Source organism: Cavia porcellus, unplaced genomic scaffold (genome assembly GCF_034190915.1).
Source record: "Cavia porcellus strain 051 isolate PalLab524CR breed Dunkin Hartley unplaced genomic scaffold, mCavPor4.1 scaffold_5, whole genome shotgun sequence".
NCBI classification, from domain to species: Eukaryota; Metazoa; Chordata; class Mammalia; order Rodentia; family Caviidae; genus Cavia; species Cavia porcellus.
Genome location: NW_026947488.1, coordinates 106,330,304 through 106,351,133, shown reverse-complemented (window position 1 = coordinate 106,351,133; position 20,830 = coordinate 106,330,304). Strand labels below are relative to the sequence as shown.

General features: G+C 34.3%; 1 long non-coding RNA gene across 4 annotated transcripts in view; it reads right to left on the bottom strand.

Annotated features, from left to right (window-relative positions):
• The window catches only part of LOC106027413 (uncharacterized), a 127,774-nt gene that overhangs the window by 53,178 nt on the left and 53,766 nt on the right, over window positions 1-20,830 (bottom strand). Inside the window, exon 4 of one of the 4 annotated variants that reach the window (XR_010047712.1) lies at window positions 10-20,357. The exons of the other annotated variants lie outside the window; for them this stretch is intronic. This is a non-coding gene — a long non-coding RNA (uncharacterized LOC106027413). Of the gene's footprint in view, window positions 1-9; window positions 20,358-20,830 lie in introns of those variants that run through there. 4 annotated transcript variants of the gene reach the window in all.

Here is a 20,830-nt window from a genome sequence, read left to right as displayed (position 1 = left end):
TAGAAAACAGGAAAGACATTCACACAGCATCAGATCCTAAGTGGAGGACACAACTTTTCATGGCACTCAATATTTCACATGTTTACAAAACAAGCATCATTAACATAAAAGGCATGATCTGAGTATATGGACAGAAATGAAGACTGATGAAAAGTCAAAAACACAACAGAGTACTATCACAATAGCGAATATGTCTTTTTTATCAGACTTGCCCAGTGCACTCACGTTTGCTGTGGACACAGCCTGCTCTAAGGATCTAATAACAGCGCTATTTATATAGCAGGAATAAATGCAAATGAAGCTTCTCTGTGCCCATGAAAACCAGCCTAGGCCTGATCCTGAGCTCTGGACAGAAACTGAGCCTTGGATGGGCAACTATTACCATGAAGTGATCAGAAATGAGCACAGACAATCACTATAGATTTGGGGCTGAGTTGGGTTTTCCTGTTTGCACTTCTGAAAGGTAAATTGTGAACAATAAATAAAGGAAGGGGAAGTGGACATGAGAGGGATAACAGTGGACATGTGTGACAATTTCCAGATCAGGATCTTCTTTTGTTTCCATGTGTCTAGGCTTATGAGGAGTTGTGGAGTCAGGGGAGGCTTGGTGAAGTCTGAGGGCTTCCTGAAACTCCTGTGCAGCTTCTGGATACACTTTCACTAGCTATGGCACTGGTTCTGCCAGCCTCCAAGGAAGGAACTAGAGTGGAGGACATGCATTAATTATGATAGTAGCTATGTCAGCTACGCAGACTCCATGAAGTGCCAATTCACCACCTGACCAGCAATGGCAAGGATACGCTGTAACTGCAAATGAGTAGCCTTAGACCCTAGGACATGGCTCTGTATCACACTGCCAGCTGATACAGAGTGAGGGAACATCACGGTGAACCCATACAGAAACTTTCCTGATTCAGAACCAGAAGGCGGCGCTCTTTCCACTGGGAAAGAAAGGCAACAAGAGCGGGTGCAGGAATGGAAGCTGGCACTGAGGGCTTTCATTTGGCCTCTAGGATTTTCTTTCTGTTTTAACGTTCTATGACCTGAAGAGACCCTGAAATACATAGCCTTCAAGTGACTTTTGACCTACCCGAGGTCAACAGAACATTTTGGTTAAAATTAATTGTATAAGTGCATATACATGTATGTACATTTTTCATTTTCTATTTAGGAATTTCACTTAATGGTCATCCATTGCCACCTCAAGGAAACTTAAAAATTTTGTGAAATAAGATTTCTTTTAAATGTCAAATTAACCAATGTGGTGGCACGTTCTTGTAATCCTAGCACTTTGGAGGCTGAGGCAGGAGAATCAATTGCAAGTGTGAGACCAGGCTAGCCTGCAAAGAGAATGCAAAGCCAGTCTTAACTGCATAGTGAGATCATGTCTCCAAAAAAGAAAAAATGTCGAATGAACATGATCTAAAATGAATTTACTACTTTTAGTCTAATAATGAGATGTCAAATGCCAAAATACTTGCATAGGAGAAGGAAAGTAGATCCATGACATCGCTGTGTATAAGATGTGAAAATACATGACACAATCCCCACCTTGGCAATGTAAGTATATCTGATACCCAAGCTCAGCCCAGCCCCAATAGGAGTCCTTTCCTCAGGGAGGAGGGGAGAGCAGAGAAGGTATCTGATCTCAGGACAGAGTCCATGGGCTTCACTGAACACTTTCTGTCCAAGGTCACTAGCAGGACTTGGGTTTCTACTTTCCTTTCAGACCTAAGAATTTAGGAATTCATAAAATACAGCATGGTACAGTGTAAACAGTCTCTTCCATCCTCTATTCTTTTCCCCCTTCACTCTCTCTAGCTGCCCTCATTTAAATTATTTATAAATGGAGAAAATGTGTGAACAAATACTCCAGTTTCATATATTCAGTTTACTTCCTAAACTGCTGTTCACAATTATAACTATATCCCCTTAGTCTATTTTATGTCTCTTTTCTTTGTTAATTAAGCACTTATCAGTGGTGCATATTTTATTAATTTTTAATTTAAAGAGATTAAGACAAAAGAATACAGAACAAAGAAGATCATAACAGAACAATGTAAGCAACACAGTACTTCACCACAAGACAACTGTATGTATATTAACAGTAGCTACCATAATGTCTCTTTTTTTGAAATACTTGAGCTTACCTTCACATACAATAGTATCAACCACAACAAAATAGTAAAATACTATTCAGGAGAATGAAAGTATTACAGGGCATTCAGAACCAAATAACCAAAAATAAACAATGGCTAGTCTATCATCTCATTTTCCATAAAATATCTGTTTATACTGTCACACAAAATAAAATCCAGTGGATAGAACCAGTGGAAACATAAGAACAAAAGCATGGTAGCACTTCAAACCAAGATGATATTAAATCAGCAATGGTTATTTTAATATTTTACTTTTTAATATCTGATCATACTATCACAGATAATAAAATCAAACAAACTAGAATAAAACCATGCCAACTAATGAATGAAAACATTGTGCCTTCAAAGCAATGTAATAGGGAATCATGATTACCAAAAAATCTTATGTACACTTACCGTTTCTTACACTAGGGAGAATATACAGTATTTATACATGTGAGTTTGATTTATTTCACTTATGAGCATGGTCTCAAGCTAAATCTATTTATTTATAAATATCTCAATGTGATAATTCCTTATAGCTAAGCACTACTCTATTTTATAAAAAGTACTACAACATTTTTATCCATTCCTCAGTTCATTGACACATAGATTCTTTCCAAGATCTGGCTATAACAGATTGTGCTGCTATAAACATGGGTGCACTTATATCACTGTGGTATAATGTTTTATGTTTTCTTCTGGGAATATGACTAGAAGTGAAATAGGTTTGTCAAATGGGATGTGGTAGTTTTCTTTATGATGATCATTCTTTATGGAGTGAGATGGAATTTCAGTGTGGTTTTAATTTGCATTTCTGTAATGAGTGATGATGATGAACACATTTTCATGTATTTATTTTCCATTTGTATTGCCTCATCTGGATACTAGTGTGAAGGGTGTGGCTTCTTTTATTTCTCTCTCAGTGATTTTGTTGTTACTGTATAGGAATGCTACGAGAAAAAGAGGAGCAGGTCAGGCCCAAAGCCAAAAGAAGGTAGGAAATTATAAAAATCAGAGCAGAATAAATATAATAGAGGCTAACAAAACAATCCAACAAAATCAAGGAATCAAAGAGTTGATTCTTTGAAAGAATAAACAAAACTGATAATCCCCTATCCTACCTTATTTAAAAAGTGAAGAATAAGCTCAAATTCATGCAATAAGGAACAAAAAAGTTGAAACAATATAGATTCTGTCGAAAAACAGAAGATCATCCACATCTATTTCAAAAACTTCTATTCTCATAGGTTTGATAACACAAAAGAAATGGACAGATTCCTAGAAACAAATGAAGTACCAAAGCGGGGTGAAGAAGATGTAAAACAGTGGAATAAACCAATTTCTATTAATGAAATTGAAAATTAAGTCCCTACCTACAAAGAAGAGCCCAGGCCCAGATGGATTCATTGGGGAATTTTAAAAGAAATACAAAGAAGACTTACTGCTGACATTCTTCAAACACTTTAATGAAATCAAAAGGAAAGTAATTCTTCCTGAGTCACTTCTGGAAGCAGATATTACTCTACTACCAAAAGCTGATTAAAGAGCCAACTACAGGCCCATCTCCCTAATGAATACAGGCACAAAAATCCTCAATAAAATATTGGCAATTAGGATGCAGCAAATCCTCAAGAAGATTACACACCATGGCCAAGTGTGATTCATCCCAGGAATGCAGGGATGGTTCAACATATGTAAGTCAATAAGTGCAATTCACCATATCAATAAGGCCAAAAGAAAGAATCACATGATCATCTCTGTAGAGGTAGAAAAAGCATTTGATAAGGTCCAACACTCATTCATGCCAAGAAACTTACAGGAAATTGGAATAGATGTTCTTTACCTTGATATGATAAAGGTCATCTATGACAAACCAACAACCAGCATCATATTAAATGGCCCAAAACTGAAGGCCTTTACCTTAAAATTAGGCACAAGCCAAGGATGTCCCTTATCATTGCACCTATTCACCACAGTACTAGAAAACTGGCCAGAGCAATAAGACAAGAGAGAGAAATAAAAGGGGTAATGATAGGAAAAGAGGAAGTTAAAGTATCAGTATTTGCAGATGACATGATACTCTACATAGAAGACCCCCAAAACTCCATTGAAAGACTCGTAGATATAATAAATAAATTAAATTATGTAGCTGGATAGAAAATCAATACTCAAAACTCAATAGTATTTCTATACACTAACAAAATTACTGAGAAAGAGATAAAAGAAGCCACACCCTTCACAGTAACATCCAAAAATATGTTATATTCAAGAATTAATCTCACAAAAGTACAACATCTATAGAGGGATAATTATAATACCCTGAAAAAGAAATTGAAGAAGATCTCAGAAAATGTAAAGACATCTATTGCTCATGGATAAGAAGAATCAATATTGTAAAAATTGATAATCACCCAAAAGGGTTATATAGATTCAATGCAATCCCATTGAAAATACCATCAACATACTAAATAGATCTAGAGAAGTCAATCCTAAATTTCATCTAGAACCAAAAGAGACATAGAATAGAAAAGGCAATTCTAAACAGCGAAAGCAAGGCAGGAGACATTACAATCCCTGACTTGAAGTTATACTACACAGCAACAGTAAGAAAATCAACATGATACTGGAATAAAAACATCTGAAAATTAATTGAATAGATTAGAGATACAACCACAACTACCAACACATTCAACCACCTTATCTTTAATAAAGAGGCCAAACATGTTCACTGGAAGAACGACAGTCTATTGAGTAAGTGGTGCTGGAAAAACTGGCTCTCCACATGCCAAAAACTAAAACTAGACCCATCCCTGTCACAATGTACTAAACTAAAATCTAAATGGATTAAAGATCTGAATATTAAAAGAGAAACACTCAATCTGTTGGAAGACAAATGAGGTAAAAATCTTGAAGACATAGGGATAGATACAGACTTCTACTTTGAAGACATAGGAGTAGGAATCAAACTACATGGGAAATATTTCCCAGAATCAACAGCTGGGATCACATCTTATCAAAAAATTTCTCCATGTCAAAAAAAATATCCACCATAGTGAAAAGAAAATCCTCAAACTTGGAAAAAATATCTTAGTTCGTTGTCGCTCAAACAAAGGACTTAGGTATAAAACATATAAAGCATTTTAAAAAATCAGACCCAGATAATTCAAAGACCCAGTCAAAAACATGGCATCTGAGATGAATACACACTTCTCAGATTAAGAAACACAAATGACAAGTAAATACATGAAAAAATGTTCATCATCATTACTCATTAGAGAAATGCAAATTAAAAACACAATGAGATCCCATCTCACTCCAGAAATAATAGCCAGAATCAAAAAACTACCAACAAATTCTGGAGAGAATATGGGAAAAAGAAACTCTCCTATACTGTTGGTGGGTGTGTAGACAGGTGCAACCATTGTGCATGTCAGTCTGGAGATTCCTCAAAAAGCTGAGGTTGGAAATCCCACTTGTTCCAGTTATTCCACTTCTAGGCATATTCCCAGAAGAACTGAAAGCATCGTACCACAGTGATATATGTGAACCCATGTTTATAGCAGCACAATTTGTAATAGCCAGATATTGAAAACAACCTAAGTGTCCATCAACTGAGGAATGGTAATAATGTTATGGTATTTTTTTAAAAAATAGACTACTAAGGCAGGAGTAGCCATTCTGTTTGCAGACAACGTGAACTTTAAACCAACAATGACCATAAAGAACAAAGAAGGTCACTACATACTCATAAGGGGAAAACTCCAAGAGGAAGAGATAACTATCTGAAATATATATGCACCAAACTCCAGAGCACCCAGTTATATAAAACAACTATTAACAGAAATGAAAACTCAAATTATCAGTAACACAATTGTAACCGGAGACCTTAATATGCCATTGACACCAAGGGACAGATCAACCAGACAGAAAATGAGCAAAGAAATACCAGAACTGAATCACACCTGCGTACAAATGGATTTGATAGACATATACAGAATGTTCCACCCAACAACATCAGAATACACATTCTTCTCAGCAGTACATGGATCATTCTCTAAAACAGACCATATATTAGCTCACAAAACATATTTAAACAAATGCAAAAGATTTGAAATCATCCCTTGCATGTTATCGTATCATAGCACTCTGAAATTAGAAATTAATGATAAAAGATACTGCAAAAATCCCACAAACACATGGAAACTGAATAACACACTCCTGAGTAATCAGTGGGTCACAGAAGAAATTAAAGAAGAAATTATACAATACCTAAAAGAAAATGAAAATGCAGATACAACTTATTGGAATTTGTGGGATGCAATGAAAGCCGCCCTCAGAGGAAAATTTATTGCACTGAGTTCCCACATCAGGAAAACAGAAGGAATACAAATAAATAACTTGATGCTACACCTCAAAAAGCTAGAAAAGAAGAGCAAGTCAAGCCCAAAGCCAAAAGAGGAGAGGAAATTATAAAAATCAGAGCAGAAATCAATGCAATAGAGACTAAAAAAAACAATCCAAAGAATCAATGAATCAAAGAGTTGGTTCTTTGAAAGAATAAATAAAATCGATAAGCCCCTAGCCAACCTTATTAAAAAAGGGAAGAAAAAGCTCAAATTCAAGCAATAAGAAATGAAAAAGGTGAAATCACTACAGACCCAATGGAAATACAGAAGATCATCAACACCTATTTCGAAAACCTTTACTCACAAAGGTTTGATAACACAGAAGAAATAGAAAGATTCTTAGAAACATATGAAGTACCAAAGCTAGATCAAGAGGATGTAAAACTGTTGAATAACCCAATCTCTGTTAATGAAATGGAAAATGTAATTAAGTCCTTACCTACAAAGAAGAGCCCGGGCCCAGATGGATTCACTGCAGAATTCTACAAGAAATACAAAGAAGACCTAAGGCTGACACTCTTCAAACTATTCAATGAAATTGAAAGGGAAGCAATCATTCCTACGTCATTCCTGGAAGCAAATATTACTTTAGTACCAAAACCTGAGAAAGACCCAACTCAAAAAGAGAACTATAGACTGATCTCCCTAATGAACACAGATGCAAAATCCTCAATAAAATATTGGGAAGTAGGATGCAGCAAATCATCAAGAAGATTATACACCATGACCAAGTGGGATTCATCCCAGGAATTCAAGGATGGATCAACATACGTAAATCAACTAATGTAATCCACCATATCAGTGAAGCCAAAAGTAAGAATCACATGATCATGTCTATAGATGCAGAAAAAGCCTTCGATAAGGTCCAACATTTATTCATGATAAGAACTTTACAGAAAATTGGAATAGATGGTCTTTACCTCAATATAATAAAGGCCACTTATGACAAACCAACAGCCAGCATCATACTAAACGGCCAAAAATTGAAGGCATTTACTTTAAAATCAGGCACAAGACAAGGATGTCCTTTATCACCACTCCTATTTAATATAGTACTGAAAGTACTAGCCAGAGGAATTGGGCAAATGAGAGAAATAAAAGCGGTAAAGATAGGAAAAGAAGTTAAATTATCATTGTTTGCAGATGACATGATACTCTACATAGAAGACCCCCTAAACTCCATTGAAAGACTCTTACATACAATAAATACATTCAGTAATGTGGCTGGATCCAAAACCAATACTCAGAAATCAATAGCATTCCTATACACGAACAACAAAATCACAGAGAGGGAAATAAGAGAAACAACACTCTTCACATTAGCAAGCAAAGAAATGAAATATTTAGGAATGACTCTTATGAAAGAATTGAAAGACTTATACAGTGAAAATTACAATACAGTGAAAAAAGAAATTGAAGATGATCTCAAAAAATGGAAAGACATCCCTTGCTCATGGATAGGAAGGACAAACATTGTGAAAATGGCCATTCTCTCAAAACTGTTATACAGATTCAATGCAATCCCAATAAAAATACATATGCATACCTTATAGATCTAGAGAAATCACTCCTAAATTTCATCTGGAACCAGAAGAGACCTAGAATAGCAAAGGCAATTCTAAGCAGCAAAGACAAAGCAGGAGACATCACAATCCCTGACTTGAAGTTATACTACAAATCAACAGTAGTGAAATCAACATGGTATTGGAATCAAAACAGAGCCGAAGATCAATGAAATAGATTAGAAGATAAAACCACAACTACAAACACACTCAACCACCTTATCTTTGATAAAGGAGTCAAGCAGGTTCACTGGAAGAATGACAGTCTAATCAATGGTGCTGGAAAAACTGGCTCTCCATTTGCCGAAAACTAAAGCTAGACCCATGTCTATCACCATGTACTAAATTAAAATCTAAATGGATCAAAGATCTGAATATTAAAACAAACACTAAATCTATTGGAAGACAAATTGGGTAGAAACCTTGAAGACATAGGAGTACGTAGAGAATTCATGAACAGGACTCAAACTGCATGGGAAATCCTTGCCAGAATCAATAACTGGGACCACTTCTTACTAAAAAGTTTCTGCATGTCAAAAGAAATCTCCAGCATAATGAAAAGAAAACCCACAAACTGGGAAAGATTTTAATGAACTCTCTCTCAGATAAGGGACTCTTGTCTAAAACATATAAAGAATTTAAAAAACTCAGACCCCAAAAATTCAAAGATCCAATCCAAAAATGGGCATCTGAGATGAATACACACTTCTCAGATGAAGAAATGCAAATGGCAAATAAATACATGAAAAAATGTTCATCATCATTGGTCATTAGAGAAATGCAAATTAAAACCACACTGAGATACCATCTCACTCCTGAAAGAATGGCCAGGATCAAGAAAACCAACAACAACAAATGCTGGAGAGGCTGTGGGGAAAAAGGAACTCTCCTACATTGTTGGTGGGAGTGTAGACTGGTGCAGCCTTTGTGGAGGGCATTCTGGAGATTTCTCAAAAAGCTGGGGTTGGAAGTCCCATTTATTCCAGCTATTCCACTTCCAGGCATATTCCCAGAAGAACTGAAAGCATCATAACACAGTGATACATGTGCACCTATGTTTATAGCAGCACAATTTGTAATCGCCAGATCTTGGAAACAACCCAAGTGTCCATCAACTGGGGAATGGATAAAAGTGTGGTATTTCTATACAATGGAATATTATTCACCTATAAAGAAAGATCACATTTAGATATTTATCAATAAAGGGGTGCAGCTTGAGACCATACTCATAAGTGAAATTAATCAATCTCACATGTGTGAATACCGAATAGTTTCCCTAATGTAAGTAATGATTCAAATATATAAAAATATGTGGTAATCATGATTCCCCATTATGTGGCTTTGAAGCCTTATAAAGTTTTCACTTATTAATTGGAAAGGCTTTCTTCTGGGCTTCTTGATATGGAAATATTTGAAACTATAGTATATGAAGTTTTATTCAAATATTTCATGGAAAAAGACAGACACTATGGTAACTACTATTAAGTCGGGTAATTTGGTGGTGAACCACTAGGTTGCTGAAACAGTCATGCTTTGACCTGTATTGTTATATTGTTATGTCCTGTTTTATCTCAACCTCTGCCTTATTCATTAAAAATTATTTAGTTATTTTTTGTTTTTTTTAATTAAGGGGAAATTTTTTTTAAATTATCAGGGTATATAATAGTAACTTTTTTGATTTCCTATTAACTTGTTTTGAAGTCCTGTAATACTCCCACGATCTTGTTTTAACTGATTAGACTCTGTTCCATTCTGTGCGATAGTATCAAGTTTGAGGGTATAGGCAACCACTTTGAAGGCAATAAGATTCACTAAGATGCCCATTCTGGTTTGACTATTGTCTCCTTTGGAAGTCCTGTAATGTTTACAATGCTTAAGTTTTATTGGTCTTGTTCTCTACTGTTTTGTTCAACTTTATAATATCTAATGAGATAGACAATTCTTTTTAAGGAAACAAGAGACATGGTTGATAACCATTGTTGATAACCTTGTACTCTGTTTTACATCATGTGCTATGTCTATCCTTGGTTTTGACTGACAGCTTTGTTTTTCCATATTTGACTTTATTCTCACCCCTCAAAAAAGTAATAAGAACTAAGGAGTAATAAAACACAAATTGTGTAAATTTTGTTGTAAAAAAGAGAGGGAAAAAAAGAGCTCTAAAGGATACAACAGCAAGTGTGTTTAGGGGTGTTAAATAGCTGACCATATTAATGTTTTCGGTTGTATCATTGAAGACAACTGTTTGCAGTCTCACTGTTTGAATGTCCACTTTGTATGCTTTGATACTGTGATTTGAGCAACTATCTCTAAGATGATAATATGTAATCTATTAACTGGTGATTTCTTACGTTTTTGTTGTTGTTGTTGTTGTTGTTGTTGTTTTTTGTAGTTCTGTATTACTTGTACCGTTACACCGCTTTGTTTTGTTTTGTTTTTTCTCTTTTTCCTTTTAAATAAAATTTAAAAAAATAAAATAAAATAGAGTACTACTCAGGTATAAAGTATGATAACATTGAGATATTTATAAATAAATGGATGCCTTGAGCCCATACTCATAAGCGAAATAAATCAGACTCACATGTAGAAATACCATATATTCTCCCTTGTGTAAGAAATGGTATGTGTACATAAGAATTTATGGTGATCATGATTCCCCATTACATTGGTTTGGAGCCTTATTAAGTCTGTATTCATTAGTTGGAATTGTTTTATCCTAGTTTGTTTGATTTTATTATCTGTGATAGTATGAACAGCTATTTTGAAGACAACAAGACATTAGAATAGGCAGAACTGATTTAGTATCATCTTACTCTAAAGTTCTATGCTTTTTTTTCTGTTCCTTTGATTCTATCACGTCGTATCTTATTGGAAATTATTGTAAGTGATAACATAAACAAATTTTCTATAGACAATGAGATAATATAGTAGCCATTTTTCATTCTGTGCTGCTTGTTTCTGAAAGCCCTGTAATGATTTCATTCTCTTTAATGGTTTTATACTGTTTTGTTATGTTTGATACTATCGTATATGAAACTATGATCAATTAATTCAAAGAAAGAGGCATTATGGTAGTTACTGTGGTTTGTTTTGTGGTAAAATGATTTGTTTCTTGAATTGTTCTGATCTGATCTGCTTTGTTATGTCCTCTTTTGTCTTAATCTATTTAAAATTTAAAAAAAAAGTTAAAAGTTTGCTTTTCATTTCCACTTCCCTATCTCCTCTATTAATATTCCTATTAGGCTTTGTTAATCTTTAAATACTTAGTTAACTCTATTTTTTGTTGTTATTTTCTATTGTTAATCATAGTATTATTGTTTAATTTATTATACATTTATTGTATATCAGTAATTAATATACAGTTCTGTATACATTATTATTATTATTATTATTCTACATTTATTTATACTCATGAATGGTTGAGTGGCACTTTATTTGTTCTTGTATTACACCAATATCCAATTTCTCTTGGAGTCTATTGTTATTGATTTCTTTCCTATTTTTGTGATATAATTGTGGCTATGATTGGAGTTTAGTATGTGGCAATATCTGCTTTGTCTTGAACTACCAATGCTACTGCGGTTTATTTATAAGAAAATAGCATTAAGCCAATTACACCACACCCTTTCCTCCTCAAATTAACAGAAGTGATGAAATGTTGAGGTAAGCAAAGTATTAAAATTATTGATGCTGAGTGCATCACTGAAAATAAGATCCTGATTAAAGAGATCTACATCTAGCAATAAACTCCAATCTTAGAAGTCCTCAAATCTTAATGTGCACACATACATGCATGTGCCTGCACACAGACACACTCTCACACAGAGTATTAAACATAGGCAAACGGGGCAAGAAAATATCTCCAATAGACCCAGTGCCCCAAAACTCATCCACAGGGAATCCAGAAGGAAAAAAATATAAAGCCAAACACTTAAATTATACCAAAACATAAAAGAGAAAAGAAAACAGATTGATAATGTGCTTGGTGAGCTCAAAGAAGACATAACTAAGCAGATAGTGGACTTAATAAACAAGAAGTTCTTAAAGAAGACATGATTAAAATGTAGCTGAACAACATAATATCTTCCAATACATGAATGACTAGTCTAGCAAAAACAATGGTCCATGAAAATGCACCAAATGTAAATGCAGGAGATTTTTATAAAGATCTTGTGAGAGCACTGGAATCAGAAGTCACAAATGTCAGAACAAGAACCTAGGGTTCATTTATGTGACCATAGAGTCAGGAATATCTTAAAAACAAGAGACCAAGGAAAATGGATCAATAGCTGCTAGATAATGCAAATAATACTCACTTATAATTCATTGGAATTAGTGAAAAATCAGAGGACTGCATGAGTAACATAATATCAGTTTCCAGAAATCATACAAGGAAAGTTTCCAGACATGTAAAAATAATTTAAAATATAGGTAAATATGTAATATTGAATCCCCAAATAGCCAGAATCAGAAAAGAACCACTCTTCAGCTTGTTACAGTTGAAATGCCAACAAAAGGACCAAATCTTAAAAGCTCCATGTCAAATGGAAAAGTAAATGCACCCCAAGTACATTCCTAACCAACATAAAATTTAAAGTGCATAACAGCATGGAGCAAAGTGTTATAATCCCTAAAAGTAAACAATTTCCAACCAAGATTAATATGCCCACAAAACTATCTTTCACAGTTAATGGACAAATAGGATATTTTTTGTCAATGACCACCTTAATAAATTCAAGACCACAAATCCAACACGTCAGAAATTCTCAGGCTAGGGATGGCTTGTATCTGGCTGTTTCTCAAAGCTCCCTGCCCTTATACTTGGGGTTTTTCAAGGTAGCTCATTCAGGGTGTGTGAATATGAATGAAGGATGTGTGACTACTTATTACTACACTGATTGGCTTAGCACAGTTCTAGGTGTGGATAATGGGAATGCCACCTCTGCCATGGTTGGTAACCATGAATATGCTTGTAGTGTAATACAATCAAGGAGAAAGGAAAAAGTAAGCAGACTGCTTTTTGCTTATCCAACAATGGACTACGTCTCCTGTGTGATGATGCAGTGACAAGACTAACTCAAACACTTTCATGTCAACTCCCAAATGAAAGGACACTGATTGCCAGATTGTACTAAGCAAAACCAAAACTAATTATACATTATGTACAAGAAACATACTTAATCCAAAATTAAATAAGAAATTCATAGACTTAATTTTACAAGTTGAACACAACATTCCATGCAACCTGAGCCTGAAGATGAGAGCAACAATTATCTTATTTTCAGTCTACCTGGACTTCAAGCCAAAATGGAGCAGAAAGCAACAAAAGGGCACAGCATATTAGATAATATTACAAGTTAACAGGCAAATACAATATATATACACCAAATATTGGAGTGCTGAACTCATAAAAGAAATATCCCTGGGTGTAAAATCAGACATACATCAACAGAGTTATAGTAAAGGTCTTTAATACCCCCAATGTCATCCAATAAGCCGATGAACTAGACAAGAAGTAAACAAATAAATATGGGAATTGAAGCACATATTCAAACAAATAGATATAATAGAATGTCTACTGAGCCCTCCACCCAAACATGAAAGACATCTTCCCAGCAATACATGAAATTTTCTCAAAAATAGACCTCATATTATCCAAAGAATCATGCTTAAAATAACATGAAGTAATGGAAACCTTTCTGTGCACATTGTCGGACCACTGTGCAATAATACTAGAAATCAATGGCAAAAGAAACCAAAAAATTTAGGCATAGACATGGAAATAACATAGCACTTTATTGAATCACTGAGTCACAAACAAAATAAAGAAGATACTGTGACAGCTTACAGGATCAAGTGATGTCATTACAACATACCAGATCCTAATGTACACAATAAAAATGATTTTAAGAAGAAAATTTATAACCATGAATGTTCACATAAAAAGTAGCATTATGCCTTGTACCTACTACTTCAAGTGGGGTTTTCTGAACTGGCTGAATCTAGCACATGTGGCACTGAAATTAAAGCTCTGTGGCACTACACTAGTCCACAAATAGGAAGTAATGTAGTTACAGATGTGGACTGAATGAAGACAGAAATTTTCCTCAGTGTACTTGGCCCCACCCAAAAGGCTTGCATCCTTGAGGGAATAAAATGGAAGGGCAAGCTGCTCCTTGCTGTCTTCCTCCTGTCACACTATTAACTGTTTTTCCTCTGTGATGTACCACTGCCATGCCACTCTGCTGTGAAACCAGCTGACCATGGGCTGAAAACTCTACACACTATAAAATGAAGTAAATCTTTCCCTCCTTACTTTTGTGTTTCAGACATTTTGTCTGAGCAGTAAGAAAAGTTACCAAGACACAGAACAAGTACAAATAAATAATGTAATGATAGACCACAAGATCCTAGAAAACCTTGAACAATTCAAATGCAAAGCTAGTTTAAGGATGAATTGTTAAACATCAGTTCAGACATTACTGAATTTGAGACAAATATACAAATAATCATAGACTGAAGAGCTGTTTCTTTGAAAGAATACACAAAATACAGTCATTTGTATGAAAAAATGAAGGAAAGGGCCAAACCAATGCAACTAAAATTTAAAAAGTGAAACTACAATACTCTGCTAAAATCTAGAACATTGTCAAAACTACTTTGAAAACATGTAATTCAATAAATTGGAGGATCCAGAAGAAATGGGTAGACTTCTAAAACCACATGAATGGCTAATAATGAACCACAAAAAATAAAAACCATAAGAAATACAATAATAGTCAATTGAATGGAGACAGTAATTAAAAACCTAAAAACAAAAAACACTGAGACCCATCTGATTTATCACTCAATTCTACAACAACAGGCAAGCCCAAATGCTATCTACCTCTTTTGTCTTAATTATAAAAATGGAAAACAGGAAAAAAAAATGACAGCAAGTATACGGAATTTGAAAAAAAAGTAGGAAATTAATTCTAATTAATATATTGCATAATGTTATCTTAAACTAGTTGTTCAGGTTGCAAGATTAAGGCATGAAAAAATATGAGTAAGTAACCAAACAATAAGAGCACAAACTGTGCTTTGGATGAACTAACAGAGATTAGTAAGTAGTATAACTAAAACCAAAAAAGTATTGTCTAGCTCATTTCAGAAGGCCAGATACTGTTTTTTCTTCTCTTTCTTTTTCTGTGTTCTCAGGTTGTTATATCGTAAATGTGAGTGTCTGCCAGCAAACTCTCTAAGCAGCCTTGTCTCTACTGAAGCACCAGAAAACCAAATTAACTTTGTAACTGTATCCTAAGAATATACAAATCATGTGAAATAGTATAACCATATCAATTAAACAAATATACCCACACAAATAGGAGCCAAAATCAATGATTTTTTTTTCCCTCACTGGATAATTATCCTATTTCACTTTTGGTTGGTCTCCATGACCGTGCTTTCTCAAATCTCCCACTAACAGAGGTCTTCTGTGACTTCTATGATCCACTTTGCTATACTTCCAACTTCCCCACCTGTACTGGAGATTTCTTTTGTACCCTCAATTGCTCCTCTATTCATGGAACTAACATCAAGGACATGTCTCAGTCACAACACCCAAAATGTTCTGAACAGCCAGAGGCAGTATCTATCATGCAGATATTCCCATCTTGGTTCTAGGGGTTGCTTGGTCTCAGGTGCCTATTTCATCTCCCTTGTGTTAGTTTCTGTCTTAAGATTCCAGATTCAGTAAAACCAAAGTTTCAATAAGTTTGTTTTTCAGGAACATCTATATAAACAGTTTCCCATGGAAATCACAAAAAGACTCAAGAGGAAAAATTATGAAGATCACACAAAGCATCTGAAGGTGCTGAAACAGGTTACTAGCAATGGTTTGTGCTTCCATTGTTTGATCATTTTTTTTCATGCCTACATTTTGTAATCTGAGCAACTGCTTTGAAGATAACAATATGCAGTATATTAACAATTGTTAATCTACTATTATGTTGCTTTGAAACCCTGTGTCATTATTCTATTCTTTTTTCATTCTCAAACTTAAAAAAAGAAAATACAACACAAGTTTCTGGGCAGCACCTTAAGAAACCACTAAGAATTGTAAGCTTTTCCATTGAATATCCCTTAACATATAAGATATCTGAGTGACACTTTATTAAAGAAGATAGGCAGATCAAAAAAAGCTTTGAATTGTTATATTCCCATTACTTTAATTAGGGAATCACTAATTAAATAACAAGAAGCTACACAATGCTTTTCCCAATTAACTAAGTCCTTACATGCCACCCACCAATTATCTACTTTTGCAGATCTATAATGTCTCCAATGTTTTGGTTTTGTTGGTTTTGTTCTTTACTGTTTTGTTCAATTTTATTATAACTAATGATGTAGGAAATTCTATTAGAGATAGCGGGAGGCATTATGGTAACCATTGTTGATCACCTAGTATTATGCTTTTACATTATCTATTATGTCCACCCTTTTGATTTGACTGACTGTTCTGTTATGTCACATTTGGTTCTACTCTCTTCCAAAAAAGTAATAAGAACTGTGGGAGCAACAAAACCCAAAATATGTAATTGTCATTGTACAAAAGAGAGGAAAAGAAAGTGCTCTAAATGATATAACTGCATGTATATTTAAGTGTATAAGATAGATAATGATATTACTGACTTTTGTTGAATCATTGAACAGAATTGTTTGTAGTCTCACTGTAGGAATGTCCACTTTATAAGCTTTAATTTTGTAACTTGAACAATTATTTCTAAGATGACAAAATGTAATCCATTAACTAGTGATTTCCTACTGTTTATTTTTTTTCTGTTAATCTGTATAACTTGTATCCTTTCTCTGTATTTTTTTTTCTTTTTCTCCTTAGATAAAATTTTTTTTAAAAAAGACATAAAACAAAAGGAAAATTCGAAGTGCAAGAATTATGTGTCTTTTATCTGTCCCTTCACTATGTTTATTCTTTGCTTTACTAGAAATTGCATTCAGTGAATACTTTAATGTTAGAAAACTTGCTTTCAGACTTATCTTTAGGACAATTTGGATTCAGCAACTACTGTATTACAGGAATTTTGTGACAACAAACCTTAATTGTCAACTACACTGAATCGAGAGATACTTGCAGAGACAACTGATCTTGGGGTAGTCAACTGCAGATTAATCACTGACATTCAAGGTTGGAGTATCACTGGACTTGGGTAGAGAAGAAGGTGGACTGCTGGGACTTGCCTTTGGAACATGTATCTCTCCTGATGCTTTTCTCCTGTGTTCTACTTAGGAAGTGAGCAGTTTTGCTCTTCCACACCCCCCCTGACATGATGTTTCTGCCTTGGAGCTACCCGACTATGAATTAACATTTCTTAAAGTATGAAGACAAATAAATGTCCCCTCCTTTAAGTTGTGGATGCTGAGAACTGTATTCTAGCAAAGAAAAAAATGACCAATATAGAGATTTGCTGACAGTGGGGTCATTGTTGTGATTATACCCGACTGTCATGATTGTATGCAGATGTCCCATCAAAGTCTCATGAGCTCATAGGTGGGGCTTTGAGAAGGTGATCGGAATATGAGTGCGTGAGATTCATTAGTGGATTAGTCTGCTAAATGTGACTTGGGAGGTGAACTCTGTTTGGAGGAGTGATGTCACTGAGGGTGTGGCCTTACTGGGCCTATTCTACTCTCCTCTTTGATGCATCTCTGTCCTGCTGCTAAGTAATGAGCTGTTTTTCTCTGCCATGTCTCTTAGACATGCTGCCCTGCCTTGAAGCCACCTGTCTTTGAACTGAAACCTCCACAGACTGAGCTAAAATCAACCTCTCCTTTAATTTATGAGTCTCATATATTGTGTCTCAGCAACAAAAAGTAACTAGGACCAATATAGAAAATTGCTACTAGAATGCTTGGCCACTGGTATGATTATGTCTGACAATGTGGTTCACAACTCTTTGGTAGTAGTTTGCAGAAAATATTTGGAATGCTTTGGAGATAGAAGCTAAAGAAATCCTCAAATGCTTATAAACAACTCTGATTGATTCTGCAGACCGGAATGCTAGTAGAACTGCAGAGAGTAAAGGCTGCCCTTCAGATTTTAGAAAGGAGTGCAGATTCTCTTGGGAAAAGGAGACCAAGCAAGTTACATTCTGACAAAAAACTCATCTACATATTGTGCCTGTCAGGAGACTGAGGAAGACTATGTTTAAACATGGTGAACCAATTGATCTATTTGGGGAAATTTCAAAGCAGCTGAACATTCAGGCTGCTGGTTTCTTTTAGCCAGATGTACAGTGAACATTGGGAACATAATCCAGAGCAGAAAAGTTTCAATAACTCACATGCTGGCCAGAAAAGAAGTGTGTGTAAGCTGAGGGAAAAGGATATGTGTTTCTTGAAGAGATTATGAAACTGGACAACAAGAAAGATGCCTAGAGGACATATCATGAGTCGCCAACACCCAACCTGTTGCAGGACTAAAGGTGTCAAAGTATAAACTTTCTATTTGAGACTCTGGGCCTGGCTCAAAAAGGTACCTAAGGAATTGTTTCTCTAGGATTCAGTTCACTGTTCTCATCCATCCAAGTACTCAGAGGCTGTTATAAGCATGTGCCAGAGGCACGGTGGCAGAAAAATGTGGAATGATCTATACCAGCGATGTTGAGTCTTTTAGAGCTTTCAATGATAACAAATAGCTGGCTGCAACAGATAGGTTTGCCACAACTGGTCTATGTGACACTGTATTTTTCCCATACTTTTTGATAATTTCATTCATATTGTTCTGTTGAAAATTAAATCAGTTTAATAGTGTAAAAAATATGTCTTACCATATATACATTAAACACAACTTTTAAAACTTGCTTTCTGGTAATCAAAAGTGAAAAACAACAGAGATGAAAAATATTTTTTCGCTAAAATGTTATTGTATGTTAAAATAAATGATGACATTACTGTTTCAAATGAGTTGATGGAGTGCTTAAAATCACGTTCTGTCAATAATAAGCACAGTATTATATGTAATTTTAGGTATAAATTAAACAGTATCCAAAAAATTATTATGAAATGATATATAGTAATTATCAGATTTTATTCAATTATAATTATCCCTAATAACCAGTATATGGCTATTTTTAAAAAGCTGCTTATCTTTTTACAGTACCAAAATTTTAAAGAAAACCACATAGCTATTGAATTTTAAAAGTTATCAAATGTAATTACTGAAGCTCAAAGAAAAGAAAATAGAGTTTTAATTATAAAATTCTTTCTATACTGTAAAAAGCCTTTTATTTCTCTGGTTCAGAGTAACTGCTTACTACCAGTTCAAGTTAATAGCCACAGTACTCCAATATGAGATACTCACTGTTGTGTGACATAAAGTGGGGCATAATCTGTAATGATTAATAAGGATTTCGAATATTATTCTTAACTACAGATCCTGTTGCTATTACTATAATTTATCCTTTATAATGTTCTACAATGGCTAAAACTAAATCAAATAAGTAAAAACATCAAAAAGAAAAGAATAGACACAAGAGTTAATGTTTTAAAACATTTATATTATTTATTTTAAGAACAGGAGAATAATTTAAGGATATATATTCTTCAATTTCTTATTCTATACAATGTTACTGCATACACTGGATCTGTGTGTCTCTGTGTTTTGGTTTAATTAGCATTAAAATCATCTCACTTTTAGAAGTCTTAAAGAACTAAAGCTAGTCCTTCAATTTTTTCAGAGTAAGATTTAGGGTTTACAAGAGTAAGATTTGGGATTTACTAGAGTAAGATTTAGTAAGATTAGTTCTTCGTAGTAAACACAAAGACAAAGCATTTACCTATATTTAATGGACGTAAAAATGCTTCAGTATTAATTTAGAACACCTATTGTGTTATAAAGAAAAAATTTATTTATGCACATTCTTTTGTTTGTTAACATATTACTTTCCTGGAGTTTGTAAGTATTTTTGAAATATTCAACACAGAATTCTTTTTTTTTTTTTATTTAAGAGGAAAAAAAAGGTGGCAGAAAACAAAAAGCAAAAGAGAATACAGTGTGAAAATTTAAGGAACAGTAGTTCCTCAATTCCCTGATGTATTTATCTCTTACAAAACTAAGCTTCAACTATATTCTTCAGAAATTAGTCAGTTTTACTTCATTCCCAATATCAGCAATGTCATGTGATCTGTATTTTGAGCACCTTTTCTTTCCAATTTCCAAGAGGGTCATTCATTTCTGAGAGCCCAAATTACTATATTAAACAAAAGGATATAGTACTTCAGTAATTTTTGCAATATCCAGTAAGGTTATTTTTTTTAATTTTTTACTCTTACTTGTTGGATCTGAGAAATGTAGTATTTAGATCAACTAAGATACTAAAATTATTTCACTGCATGATTTTGCCCATGATCACAGCCTAACTTTTAACCAGATCCTTGCATTCTGGCCAGACAAATGACTCTCAGCATTACTAAAACTTTCTGTGCATTAAGAATTCTGTAAGAACTGATGTACAGGAGTCACAAATAATGCACATAAAGAGTGCACATTTCATATTTTCATACCTTTGAGACAGCCATTCTGTTTCCCTGAAAAGGTGGCTCTTTTCCAGATGTGTTGCAGAGTTTATAAAAAGGAGGTGACTTTTTCTCCTCACTCTCAATTTTCTATCACCATAATTAACTCTTCCTCTTAATATTCTTTCACAAAAAATTACAAAAAACT